Here is a 15,186-nt window from a genome sequence, read left to right as displayed (position 1 = left end):
ACTGTTAAAATTCTCTGTTTTAAATTTTTCTTAAGTTTATCAGTTACTTGATCAAGTACTTGATTAATCTATATTTGTATGTTGTTGTCAAAGAATGTTCTGTTACTGATTAGATAATAACTCAGGCTGTCAAATAGTTTTTAATAAAAATACAGGAAGAATACAATAATTTTTAAGTCTGAAATATTGGATTAAGTGAACTCCAAAATATAAAAATTACTACAAATATAGAAACTTTCAAGCCTTCCTTACTAGAAATTTATAGAAATAACTCCTTAATGATGTTGCTTATTAAACACAGTGGACTGACATTTCCTCTGAATCAATAATTTAGTAGTCAAATTAAGGGAACTAACTTTTTTATTATATTTTTACTCTTTGGACATGAGTTAGCTCTCTTAGAAGTATTTCGATGCGGTGCGGTCTATGAATTCCTCAGCCAGGTATTTTTGCTATGAAATCCTTTTTATTTCTATGTTATAAATTGTATATATACTGGGACCATTGCACGTATTTTGTGCTGAGTATATGTGATTATGTTTGCTTTGATCTGTGATAACATATATTTCTGTGTGCTTCTTTAATATATCAATACTTATAAAAATATGTGTGTAGTTTTGTTTCTGCTGGGATAATTTAATCTCAGACAAAACTGCTCAGTCAAATTTCTGTGATAAACTGGTCTAGTGTACCTTAAATTACTATTGATATCACAAATTGTTAAGGTCTTCAATTCATGTATATGGTTTTAATTAAGCAGTGAATCTTAAAGTTTTTTTGTTTAACATTTTTATAAAATCAACCTTAAATCCATTTGTAAAGTACTGAAAGTCTGGTTTGCCATTCAGACAGTACATATGAAATTTTCTGCAGGCTTTTATGAAAAATGGTCTTGTCCAGATTTAAAGATGGTCAAGTTTGTTTTGTCTTATCAAACGTATAAGTGATGTGCTAACTAAAAGGAACAGTAGAATTTGTACACTAGTAGTTACACTATTAGTCCCAGTATAAGTGTATGATATAAAATCTTTAATTGCGTTCAATTCTAGGTCTGAAGAATCTGTACTTCAAATTCAATTTGAAAGACCCTGGTCAAACTATCCATTTAGCAATTAGGCTGTATGAGCCACTGTCTTCATTTAACTTTTTTTTGTGTTTAGAAATATGTTATGAAATAATAACATGTATATAGTTTAGATAAATATTTTTGTATACACAGTGACAATTACTATTGAATTGATAAAATGTATTATGAAATATTTACACAGAAATATGAAATAAAGTTTTAAGCAACCTATTATATGTGAGTGTTTTTTTGTTGTTTTTTTTTCCGTTTTTTTTAGTATACAGGTCACAGGGTGGTGTTCTATAAGATGTATATGCAAAAGCATAGCATTATTTTGTTTTGAAGAAAAAGTCATAACACATCATATTTATAAAAGACTGTGCATGGCTGCATCAGTGACAATATGGCTTGTTTAAAAAGTGTATGTTTCAAAAGTGTTGAGTAAAAATCACATCAGCAACAAGAAAGTATTCAATATGCAAACTTAATATCGTATAGTAAAAATATTTAAGAGGAATAGTCATCGCCTCTAAGAACAACGCAAAAGTTTCAGATTGTCCTCAAATTAGCTGCCACACTTCACAATCTGGTTTCTTGTTTCAAAGACTAGCAATACAACTGATAAAGAGAGCACATTTCTGTGTAGGGGAAATATCTAGAGAGGAATGAAAACAAAATCTAATTGAAAAAAAATGCCGAGTCTGAGAGAATAAACAAAATTAATCGTCTCTCCCCTGGTATGCGGTGCTTAACACTATAAAAGTACTGGATGAAGCAGTCACACACAGCACATAACATTAACTGATGTGAGCATTAAAAGAGAAGTTTGTAGTGTAATGATAATAATATGATGTTATGACATACTCCAACACACGAAGAATTGAAACAATAGGCCAATTGTTTCCTATTGATATATAAATATATTTCTGAAAAAAATAATCAAAACAAAATGAAACAGAACGTAAGCATTTTTTAACAAATGATAATACATAGACATTTATTTATCAACAACTAAGTTATGTTATCTTAATTGTTAGAAAAATGATTTAATATGTTCATAATCAAGTTAATTGTCATTCCGGTTAAACAGCATTCTCCCCTTCAATGTCGATGTTGGTGCCTACACTTTGTCTATATACACACCCAAATAGTTCGTTACACATAAACAATAAGGGTATAATCAATTGTATTTTACTATCAACGAGTTCTTTGCGCAAAAATATATTTTATTATAAACTATTAGGATCAACTAAGTGACCTTTACAAAGATTATTTAGTTTCTTTTGGTAGGGAGAGTTGGTGGGTCCATGCACGTGAAAATCGTGGATTTCATACATGTAATTTTACAACGGAAAAGAATGGTGTGATATTTACATGCTGGAGAAAGGATTAATTACATAGTTAAAGGTGACTAGTATAAATGTTTGCATGATAAGTATTGTCATAAGATAACACGTTCATTTAGAAAGAGAAAATGAACCTTGTATTGAGGCTTTGCTACTTTCCTCTAAGACATTACTTGTGTTACTAAAATAGAGAAAATAAGAATCCCTACCTAACAAGGCAAAATTGAAAATGTTGAAGGCTCGGTTTGATTGAGTCTGTTCATAGACGGTACTGTCAAGTGCAAACCACCGTCCACGCCCCCTAGCACCGGCTTTAGCAGAATTTAACATTTAAACATAAAAATAGTGTATTTTTAATTTAGATACATCAGCAGATGTGTTCATACGGTGAGTATCATGGAACCTTCAATGTGACATGTTAGTGTCATTCCATTAAAATCGGCGTATGGTTTTGACGTCTTATCTGTGATATGCAGGCTTCATAACCTCAGACCTTCCGCACATTGTTTTCTCGTTTAGTGCACATTGGAACCACCCAAGTAAAAAATATGCTGAAAAGTAAAAACTAAAAAATACCACAAACACAGCAATAATGTCGTGCTGAACGATCTTCAATGATCGGAAAAGTTAAATATAATAAGTACAATAAGTTAAACACACTGGCCATAGCTTTCGCAGAAGTGGTGGGTCCATCGCAGCGGCGTCGGAGTATAAGGTGCAGAAGCCGTGAATAAAATATGGCCGTTCTCGGTAATTTTACGACTGAATTTTACTTTTAATGTTTTACTGGCAAAACCATATCACATATGTCTTACTTGACATTAAAGAAACGTGTTTATTTGGTATTTGAAATAATACAAAAAGATGCTGGCGTTCTGCTTAGAACTATTTACCTTCCATTGAAAATTTCATTGGTAGACTATTCTACGTAAAAAGACCTTAGTTCCAGGTTCAACAACAAACAAATAAAAGAGATACTCGTGAAGATTAACAAAACATACTTTATTATTGAATATGAAGAACAATCTCAGTTTAAAATGTCACTGTGTTATATTATCATACTGAGGAACACCAATTTATAAGTGTATTATAGTTTGGGGACCTTTCTGTCAGAGTTAAATCGTATACATGCACAGTGCGTGTTTAGATATCCCCACTCCAGAGCATGCCCGTAGAGTGGCTCCTTTTTTCTGGGGTTTACTTAATGTGACGACAGATAAATGGACAACGATAGAAATGTCTATTCAGATGCTCATTCTCTGATTACTTTTTTTCTTGGGCTTTATATTGCGACAACAAGGGACGTGATTTTATTTTGCATGTATATAAAACCTAACATTTTGTTAAAATGAAGCTTAGTGTCAGAATTAAGTTAACAACAGTCTTTTAAGTGTCCGGGTTTTTCCTCAAGATCGCTGTGGGTTCTGATTTATTGAACACGTTTCATAAAATATTACTACTTTATTCAACCAATGACTTCAATGAATTAAGTCATAGAAAATATGAGAACAAAATATTCTGTTTATCACATTTTCAAAATAAGTATACATGTAGTTTACAGTCTAAAAATATAATGTAACGATAACATTCCATGACGTATTAACGTAGTCAGAATTAAAAATGCTCTAAACTTTGCATGAGAGAAAACCATTCGCCAGACTCGTTTTCAAGTTCACTTTTCTTTTTCAGATAAATTGTAAGGTCTATGTTTCTAATTTTCACCAGCTAACTTCCTCTTTAGTATTTGTAGCCAGTACAGAACCGATTTTTTTATTTTCTTCTGCTTAAATTGTGACACTCATCGAAAAAAGGGGTTTGAAAATATGTTTGACAACCATTTTTAAATAAACCTATGTAATTTATTTATCTTCGTCCGTATCAATTACAAAACAATAAAATAACCTACTAATTATAAAACATGTCTAATTATAAATAATATTTTTATTACCCATGGTAAAGTGTTTGTTTGCTACAATTCAATAAGGGAATGCCACATTTTTCATTTAGCTTTTAAGGAATTATAAAACGGAATTATACCATAAGAGTGTGTAAACCATCAAAGATTAGATACTTGTTGCATTTAATGTTAATTAACTTCAATGTTTAAAAATATCTCACGATAAATAGCTACTCGAAATTATTTCCTTGATATTGAAAAATCTAACACATTTAATTAAATGTATCAGGTAAGGAGTTAGTTGTTCATGCACGTGAAAATCGAAACATTCGGTCATATAATTTTACCATGAAAAGAAAACAGAAGCCATAATATCAATCAAGCAATATACTATAGTAGGGCCGAAACGTCTCGCTGAAAAGGGCCGAAACGTCCAGGGGCCGATTTGGTTTGGGGTCGAAACGTCCTGTTTGCGTGTCCGAAGACTGACGGAAAGGGCCGAAAAGTTGCGACCCCAACATATTTATTTTAACAAAAGAACACTTAGATAAATGTATTGTTGTTTTCTATAATGAAAAGGTCAGAGTTGAACGAGGTTCGGCGAAAAAAACCGGACAATTTTCCCGCTTCACACATTACAGGTCACGTGATCATTTGAGCACAGAAAAGACCAGTTTAGGAGGGAACGTCGCACGGCGAAGATGGAAGAAATGGCGAAGATGGAAGAAGAAATGGCGTGCAGGTGTGTTGATATTTTACAACTTTATTGTGTCATTTTATTCTTTTATTAACCTATCCTATGCCTTTGTTATATGCCTGTTTAGTTTTATTTTGATGATTTGTATACATTATTGCTCCTGATAATTTAGACACCTGGCCGTTTTATTACCCTGCGCCCACTTGGCTTGCTAGTAATCGTGTTGTTCGACTTCGCGCGAGATAACTTCGGCGTTTTTTGTTTATTTTTTTTATGTTATTTGACAAACTCTCCCTGCGCATTCTGATTATAAATACATTAGGTATTAAAAGGTATAACAAAAAAAGCTTGTCTCTCAGCCGCAGGTTGGCTGTGGGTCCATACTCTCGAGGTTAAAACGTGTAAAAAGGTATGAAAAAATATGGGCTTTCAGCCGCTGTTTGGCTGGGGGTCCGTACTACATGTATAAAAGATATAAAATAATCTGGTCTCTTAGCCGCAGTTTGGCTGGGGGTCCGTACTACATGTATAAAAAGGTATAAAAAAAATCTGGTCTCTTAGCCGCAGGTTGGCTGGGGATCCGTACTACATGTATAAAAAGGTATAAAAAAAATCTGGTCTTTCAGCCGCAGTTTGGCTGGGGGTCCGTACTACATGTATAAAAAGGTATAAAAAAAATCTGGTCTCTTAGCCGCAGGTTGGCTGGGGGTCCGTACTACATGTATAAAAAGGTATAAAATAATCTGGTCTCTTAGCCGCAGTTTGGCTGGGGGTCCGTACTACATGTATAAAAAGGTATTAAAAAAAATCTGGTCTTTCAGCCGCAGTTTGGCTGGGGGTCCGTACTACATGTATAAAAAGGTATAAAATAATCTGGTCTCTTAGCCGCAGGTTGGCTGGGGGTCCGTACTACATGTATAAAAAGGTATAAAAAAAATCTGGTCTTTCAGCCGCAGTTTGGCTGGGGGTCCGTACTACATGTATAAAAAGGTATAAAATAATCTGGTCTCTCAGCCGCAGGTTGGCTGTGGGTCCATTAACTCTCGAGGTTAAAACGTGTAAAAAGGTATAAAAAAAATCTGGTCTTTCAGCCGCAGTTTGGCTGGGGGTCCGTACTACATGTATAAAAAGGTATAAAATAATCTGGTCTTTCAGCCGCAGTTTGGCTGGGGGTCCGTACAACATGTATAAAAAGGTATAAAAAAATCTGGTCTTTCAGCCGCAGTTTGGCTGGGGTCTGTACTACATGTATAAAAAGGTATAAAAAAAATCTGGTCTTTCAGCCGCAGTTTGGCTGGGGTCTGTACTACATGTATAAAAAGGTATAAAATAATCTGGTCTCTCAGACGCAGATTGGCTGTGGGTCCATTAACTCTCGAGGTTTAAACGTGTAAAAAGGTATAAAAAAATCTGGTCTTTCAGCCGCAGTTTGGCTGGGGGTCCGTACTACATGTATAAAAAGGTATAAAATAATCTGGTCTCTTAGCCGCAGTTTGGCTGGGGGTCCGTACTACATGTATAAAAAGGTATTTTAAAAATCTGGTCTTTCAGCCGCAGTTTGGCTGGGGGTCCGTACTACATGTATAAAAAGATATAAAATAATCTGGTCTCTTAGCCGCAGTTTGGCTGGGGGTCCGTACTACATGTATAAAAAGGTATTAAAAAAATCTGGTCTTACAGCCGCAGTTTGGCTGGGGGTCCGTACTACATGTATAAAAAGGTATAAAATAATCTGGTCTCTTAGCCGCAGGTTGGCTGGGGGTCCATACTCTCAACGTAAAACATGTGTAAAAAGGTATAAAAAAATCTGGTCTGTCAGCCGCAGATTGACAGGGGGTCCGTACTCGCAACATATAAACGTGTAAAAAGGTATAAAAAAATCTGGTCTTTCAGCCGCAGTTTGGCTGGGGGTCCATACTACATGTATTAAAAGGTATAAAATAATCTGGTCTCTTAGCCGCAGGTTGGCTGGGGGTGCATACTACATGTATAAAAAGGTATAAAATATTGCTCTCTTAGCCGCAGTTTGGCTTGGGGTCCGTACTACATGTATAAAAAGGTATAAAAAAAATCTGGTCTTTCAGCCGCAGTTTGGCTGGGGGTCCGTACTACATGTATAAAAATGTATAAAAAAAATCTGGTCTCTTAGCCCCGGGTTTGCTGGGGGTCTGTACTACATGTATAAAAATGTATAAAATAATCTGGTCTCTCAGCCGCAGGTTGGCTGTGGGTCCATACTACATGTATAAAAAGGTATAAAATAATCTGGTCTCTCAGCCGCAGGTTGGCTGTGGGTCCATACTCTCGTGTTTAAAACGTGTAAAAAGGTATAAAAAAAATCTGGTCTTACAGAGGGTCCTTACTCTCAACATAAAAACATGTGTTAAAAGGTATTAAAAATCTGGTCTTTCAGCCGCACATTGGCTGGGGGTCCGTACTCCCAACTTAAAACATGTAGAGAAAGGTATAAAAAGTCTGTTCTCTCAGCCGCAGGTTGGGTGGGGGTCCATACTCTCTACGTAAAATCATGTATAAAAGGTTTTAACATAAATTTGATCTCTCAGTCACAGGTTTTACTGGAAGAAGAAGAAAAAGAAGAAGAATTAAGAACGTATTTAGGAGTGAGAGTTACATGACGAAGATGGAAGAAATGGCGTGCAGGTGTGTTGGATATTTAACAACTTTATTGTGTCATTTGCATTTTTCATTAGCCTATCGTATTGAATGCCTTTGTTATTTGCCTGCTTATTTTTATTTTGATGATTTGTATGCATAATTGCTCCTGATAATTTAGACACCTGGCCGTTTTATTACCCTGCTCCCACATGACTTGCTAGTAATCGTGTTGATGATTATGGTTGATGTTGAATTTTACGGACTAGGTTGACCAGCCGCTCGACGTAACATACTTCGCGCGACATAGCATTCTTCGGCGTTTTTTGTTTAATTTTTATTGTATACTGACAAACATTCCCGCCACATTCTGATTATTAATACATGTATTTTGCGCATGCCAAACAGGTTTTATTTATTATATGTAAAAGGATGTATATTGAAGAAAATGTGTATGTATGAAAATTGGTAAAATAAATGGATATAGATTTGTTACTGGTCGGCTCGGTGATATCTTTGTTTCACTATCAGTATTAAATGCATAATGGGTATTAAATGCAAAAAAAGGATTGGAAAATATCACAAATAATAGTTTAACTGTAAGCATGTCAAAGAAGTGAGTTTCAAAAATGTGTATAAGATTGTGTATAAAAATGTGTATACATAAAGAATTGGTATAAAAATTGTGTATAAAAAATAGGTATAAAAAGTGTGTATAAAAAATGGGTATAAAATTGGGTTAAAGAAAGATTTGTAAGATGTGATTTGTAAAAAATAATGTGTGTATCAAAATAATTTGTATGAAAAAGGTATCATAAAAGGGTATTAAATTGTATCTGGTTCCTGGTTGGCTGTTTCACGAGAAATCCCGTTTAACATGTCAAAGGTTTTTTTTAAAAAATAGTAAAAATAAAAACTTGGGTATAAAAATACTTGTATGAGAATGTGAATAAAGAATATAATATTAAAGTTGTTTCTGGTAGGCTGTATGCTCCATAATATTCCCCATTATTTCATAAGATGATATGAATAATGTGTGGTAAAAAAAAATATCGCAAAATTATAATTTAAAAAAGGGTTTTAGGTAAAAAGTGTGCATCTTTGATGTTGGTATAACACATACTAACTTTCGGTTCAGAGCTCATCGTGTGTCTTTATGCAATTTCTGTTCTAGAGTTAGAAATTTTAAGCACAAAGATGGTCAATTCTAAGGGTTAACACATATGTTAACATTGGTATGATATGCTATGAATTGTCTATATAATATGAAAAGTTAAGGTGCAAAAGGTGGTAAAAATAAATGTTTTAAAAGAATTTTAAAAATATACCAGAATGTAAACAAATGTGTTATAAAAATATGCTTGAAAAATGTGTATATAAAAAAAGGTATAAAATTAACATAAAAAAGTTATAAAAAAAGTTATAATAATACAAATAGTAATAAAAAAAAATTATAAAAGAAATAATAATAAAAACATAAAAATACTAATTATAAAAAAAAACAAATAAGAAAAACAAACAAATCACATACCAACAACATAATTAAGCTTCGTTAACTGAATGGTGGGAGAAGTGTAGCGCGTTATAATAATAATAATATAAAATAAAAATAAAACGTCCATTCAGTCGCGCGTATAAACCGTTCGACGTATACTATGACTACACTTCTTCCAATGCTGCCTAGTTTTAATAACTAGCATGTCCCAAGCCATGATAAAAGCAGAGGGGAAGAAATGAAGTTAATAGATTTTATAGCGAAATCAACAAAAATTATCTGATCATGGTCTGCACTGTTCACTATTCAGACAGAACATAATTTTGAAACTTTCCGAAAAATAAAGTAATTAAATTGAAAGATGGATATAATAAGTCCATTTAACATACTAAGCCTGGTTAGGTTTATTTCTTCCAATGCTGCATAGTTTTAATAACTAGCATGTCCCAAGCCATGATAAAAGCAGAGGGGAAGAAATGAAGTTAATAGATTTTATAGTGATATCAACAAAAATGTTCTTATCATGGTCTGCACTGTTCACTTAATTCAGACAGAACATATTTTGAAATTTTCTGAAAAATAAAGTAATTAAATTGAAAGATGGATTTAAGTCCATTTAACAAACTAAACATGGTACTGAGGTTTAACTCTTCCAATGCTGCCTAGTTTAACCCTTTACCACATATATACGCGAAACAACGCACTTTCGACCTCCCCCCCTTTTTGGGGCGTCAAATAGTGAAAAAATGTCCTATTTGGGCCCTAAACATAAGTTTTCGTTTGAGAAATGTTGCTAAAAAAATTGAGCACTTTTTCGGCGCCGCCCCCCGACCAAAAGATACATCAGGGGGTTGCCAGAAGGGGGATGTGCCCCCTTCTGTTAGGGGGGTTTGAAGGGGGGCGGAGTCCCCCTCATCGCCAAGAAAATTTTGGACTTGTGAGAGGCTAAAAATGACCCCAGGTCGACCATAATGTAACGTTTAACCAAAGCTGAAAAGCCTTTGACTCTATCTGAATCCCTTGAGAAGTTGCAGCACTTTGAAATAAATTTTGATGGAAAAAATCGAGGCAAAATAGTGATTTTTGGCAATTTTGAGATGTCCCCTCGTTGCCATGGTAACAGGAAATTTAAGACTGAGCATGTCGTTACAAAGGCAATGGTCCAGTCAACATTTGTGCCAAGTTTGATTAGTATTGAAGCATTTTTCATAGTTTCATAGCAGTTTGAACTTGTAACAGGAGGCTTTTCAGTGAAAACGGCCATTTTTCACAATATGCTCATGGGGGAAAGGGTTAATAACTGCAGCATTGTCCCAAGCCATGATAAAAGCAGAGGGGAAGAAAATTTTAATGAAGTTGATAGATTTTATAGTGATATCCACAAAAATTGTCTGATCATTGTTCACAATTCATTTAGTATATATTTTGAAATTTTCCCTAAAATGATAAGATTGAAAGATAGGCAAGTCAGTTTAATATAGCTCAAATTCAGTATCCTTTCATTATCTGTTTACATCAATTACTCATTATTCATCCCTTTCTCATAGTGGTAGAGTGTTGGCTCTCTGATTATAGTTAGAAATTGAATTGACCCTGAATTAAATCCTTTAAAAGGCATTGTTACCTTGACTAGATATTTAAGAAGAATAAATAGAGCTAATTCCTAGTTTTAAAGGGACTCCACTGAGGTTTAAAAGCCTAAAAACATAACAGTTAAATTTCTTACATAATGAGCTGGGGCACTTTAAACAGAAATATATGCAAACATAGTTAAGAAATATACTATGAAATAAATTGAAAATCGTATTTTAATGATTTTCTTAGCCCAATTTGAGTGAAAACCCAGCCACAAATGAAGCACATGCTTCAGGTAAGTCCCCCAGCTTTAAGTATACCTGAAATGTACTTCAGAAATACTTACAGATAATAAGACCTGCTTCATCTGAAGTCCTACAGACTTCAATGATACACAACAACCATACTTCAAATGAAGCCCCTGGAACTTCAAGTATACTCTTCCTAACACATACCTGCTTCAATGAGAAGCCCAGGGAACTTCTGCTGGAAGTGCCAGGGACTTTGTTGATGCTTTGTAAACATTAATAAATAGATAAGAACAGTAATGGGGCTTCAATGATGCCTTAAACACTTATATGAAAATATAAAGCATATTTCTAGGGACTTCATATGTACTTTTGAGAAGTGAGTAAAATTTAACTCACAAACACAAGTGATTGTAACATAATATAAACCATGTGTAATTGGTCAGTGAGGGGTCAAGAGTTTCTTCTTGCTGTTTTCATAATAACCTGTGTTAAACTCGCCTATCTTATATAAAAGAAAGTGTTAGTTAACTGGGGTTTACAACATGTAATCTAATATCCTGAACAAATCTGGCTCTCAGAAAATTCAAATATTACTCAGGAAGTTTCTTTTACTCAGGAAGTTTCTTTGGACCTCAGTGCTTATACTTATTTATAAAGATGCTTAGGACTAAAGTTAAACATGTGCCAAAGTGTCATTTAGATGAAACAACTTTATAATGTGAACTTTAATGAAATTATAATGGGACATTAAATGAGTTTTTCAATCAGATGGAAATGGAAATTTACTATTGTTCAATGGAATAATGGTAAGCTATTTAGACTATTTTGTTACAACAGCCTTTTCAAATTTACCTTAAATTAACACTAAGTATAAGTTTAGTTTTTGTTTCTCTTCATAAATTTTACATATGTCCTAATTTAAATCTTTTTCACTGAGTGTTATTGAGGGGGAAATTTTAAATCTGCCCTTTTCTTTACATTATGAACCAGTAAATTACATGCCTGTGCAGGTCATGATTTTTCATAACATTTACATTCTGGGGACCCTTCTGTTACAGTAAATTATGGGTTATATTAACAGTACAATCAATCATATAAAAATGGAACCAATATTATTTTACCTTTGATAGAGTTTATCAAAATATTTCATAAGATATAGATTTATACCCTTTAACCATTTAAAACTTTATATATGTAACTTATGATGCTTTAAATGTACTTCTTCAATGATGCTTTAAATGTACTTCTTCAATGATGCTTTAAATGAACTTCAACTTGATGCTTAAATTGTACTTCTTAAGATATATAGTATTTGATGCTTTAAATATACTTCAATAAATGATCATGCTTGAAATGTACTTTTTTATGTTGTGCTTCAAATGAACTTCATTATTAAAAGCTTTAAAGGTACTTCCTAAATTGATACTTAAAATGTACTTCCCTGAGCCTACCATGCTGAGCTTGTAGGTACTACCCGAGTGATGCTTTATATATGCTTTCTTAAAAGAAGTATCTTTGAAGCATAATTTAAATATTTTAGACGGAGCTTTAAGTGTACTTCCCCCTGTTCGAGTGAATGTTAAATTTTGCTCCATAAAATAAAGTACACTAGAAGCAGGTACTTAAGTGATACCATATTGATACTACATTGTGGGGCTTTATAGGTACTTCTATTGTACCTAAAACGTACTGTATTTGTGGCTGGGAAGCGTTTAAACGCTTTTAATTTTGGGTCATTTTTTACAATTTGAATAATTATTCTGGAAAAAACGTAGTGCGCAAATGATCTGAATTTTGCACAAAGATTAGTGGTCTAAACCTACATCAAATGGTACATTTATTTGGAAAAAATATTTTCAGTCCCATCATGTCAAAATACCTCAAAGGAGTACGTCCCTTTAACTCACTCGAGTGTTGACGTAACCACTTTTGTTAAAGTTTGCGTACCCTTTCAAATATTTTCAATGTCCATTGAAATATGGCTTTGAAACTTTGCGCACTTGTTCACCATCATGCCCCCCAACCTGTACACAGGAGGAAGTAACTCTACTCTAATGCCCCTTTTAGACTCATATTTACATTTATTATATACCAACTAATATTATTTGCCTTTTGGTGTACCACCTCAAATATTTTCATTTTCCATTGACATCTGGTTTTGAAGAGAGTTGAAATTTTAAACACTTTTTTGAGAGCATAATAGGTCAATCTCAAAGATCTATAACTTTCATATGGATCTGAAAAATTTGTTTGCCCCAATTGAACATAGTCAAAGAGCCTTGATAATGTAAAATTTTCTATCAAGCACTAAAAAAAGTATAGCGTTCTTTATTTCCTTTTAACTTTTTGTTTTTAGATATTTTTCAACTAAGCGGATTTCAGTGTGTTCTTTACACAAGGCTTTTTGAGAACATTAAGTTTAACAAAAGACTGAGTTTAAGTCAAAACAGTCAAGCTCATAACCAAATAAATAGCAATCAAAGAAAAAAAAAGGAAATATACAAATGAGCAAGGTGGGGATTTTGTTTGTAATGCACTCTGATTGTAACAACAAGAAACACTTTGCATCCAGATAGTTTAATGGTAGAACAGCTGTTACTTTGTAACAGAATGCCTGGGTTCAAATCCCAGTTTGGATTTAATTGTTTTGTTGTTTACAATGTGTAATTATTTCATCAAATGCAATGTTTTAAAAATTATTTTCATAAATTCGATTTTTTGAGAAAAAAAAATGAAAATAGAGGTATTGTTACAGCCATGTTGAAGTTGTCGTTGCCCTCTGCAAACCTTGACCATAACTTTTCTAAGTTGTAGGTGTTTTTGACATTCAAAGTCAATTGTCCAAATTTTGCTCTTTTTTTTTGCTATAAGTGGCTATATACATTTGTTATTTTTAGCTCGACTTTTCTATGAAAAGGGGAGCTATCCTACTCGCCCCGGCGTCGGCGTCGGCGTTAGCGTTGGCGTCACACCTTGGTTAAGTTTTTCGTACCACCCCACTTTATTTCAGAAGTATTACAAGTATGGCTTTGAAACTTACCATACTTGTTCACCATCATAACCTCCATCTACAGACAAGAGTACATAACTCTGTCAAGGTTTTTGACAGAATTATGGCCCTTTTTTGACTTAGAAAGTGTATTGAGCTTGGTTAAGTTTTTTGTACCACCTCACTTTATTTCAAAACCATTGGAGGTATTGCTTTGAAACTGACCATACTTGTTTACCATCACGACCTTCATCAACAGACAAGAGGACATAACTCTGTCAAGGTTTTTGACAGAATTATGCCCCTTTTTGACTTAGAAAATACATTGAATATGGGTAAAATCCACTTATTGCCTTAACCCTTTGAGATATTGCTTTGAAACTTTTAATGCTATTTCACATCATTACCCCCATCTGTACGCAAGAGAAGGTAACTCTGTCAAGGATTTGTTTTAAAAATTAAGGCCTTTTATCGACTTAGAATCTTGGTTAAGTTTTTAGTACCAGTCCACTTTTTGACTGAACTGTTTGAGATATTAATTTGAAAGTTGGAATACTTGTTTACCATCATGGTCCCAAAAACATGGGCAGGAGAAGGTAATTCTGTTAAGGATTTTATTTGAATTATGGCCCTTTTTGACTTAGAAACTCAGTTAAGATTTTCATTCTTGTCCACTTGTTGACTTAACCATTTGAGATATTACTTTGGAAGTTGGAGTTCTTATGTGCCATCATGAGACCTATCTGTAAGCAAGAGAAGATAACTCTGTGAAAATGTTTCTTGATTTGTACTTAGAAATTCCTAGTTAAAGTCTTGTGTGCCCTTAACTGTCAAAGTTTTGTTTTATAGGCAAGCACTAAAAAAGTCGAGCGCGCTGTCCTTCTGACAGCTCTTGTTGAATAAATTGTCTTCAAATTTGAGCATAATAATCTTTAAGGATAGCCCTACAAGTTTCCAAACAGACCTTGAACTTGACTCATGACTGACCTTGAGATTTACCCTTGTCTGTGTGTCCATCCATCCGTTCTCTTTTGTGTCGCAAGTAACTTAAAAAGTATTTGACATAGAGTCATGAAACTTTACAGGAATGTTGATCAGCTGTTGAATTAGTAAAATTTTGCAATTTTCAACTTGTGTTGCATGTTTATCAAAAATAATCTTGACATACAGTCATGAAACTGTCATAAAAATGTACAGAAATGTTGATCTGAGCATGTGAAGTTGTGCACCTGGGTATTTTTCGAAATGATTTATTTT

At 33.6% G+C, this 15,186-nt stretch overlaps 1 long non-coding RNA gene across 1 annotated transcript; it reads left to right on the top strand.

Annotated features, from left to right (window-relative positions):
* The first annotated feature begins 4,822 nt into the window (after window positions 1-4,822).
* LOC132734873 (uncharacterized) lies at window positions 4,823-8,369 on the top strand. The gene is made up of 2 exons (XR_009626380.1): window positions 4,823-5,051; window positions 7,571-8,369. It is a non-coding gene; the product is annotated as an uncharacterized LOC132734873 (long non-coding RNA).
* The last annotated feature ends 6,817 nt before the right edge of the window (window positions 8,370-15,186 follow it).

This window comes from Ruditapes philippinarum, unplaced genomic scaffold, assembly GCF_026571515.1.
Source record: "Ruditapes philippinarum isolate M1 unplaced genomic scaffold, ASM2657151v2 ctg78_1_1_1_1, whole genome shotgun sequence".
Lineage (NCBI taxonomy): Eukaryota > Metazoa > Mollusca > Bivalvia > Venerida > Veneridae > Ruditapes > Ruditapes philippinarum.
Note: the sequence above shows the minus strand (reverse complement) of the source record. Positions and strands in the feature narration are given on the sequence as shown.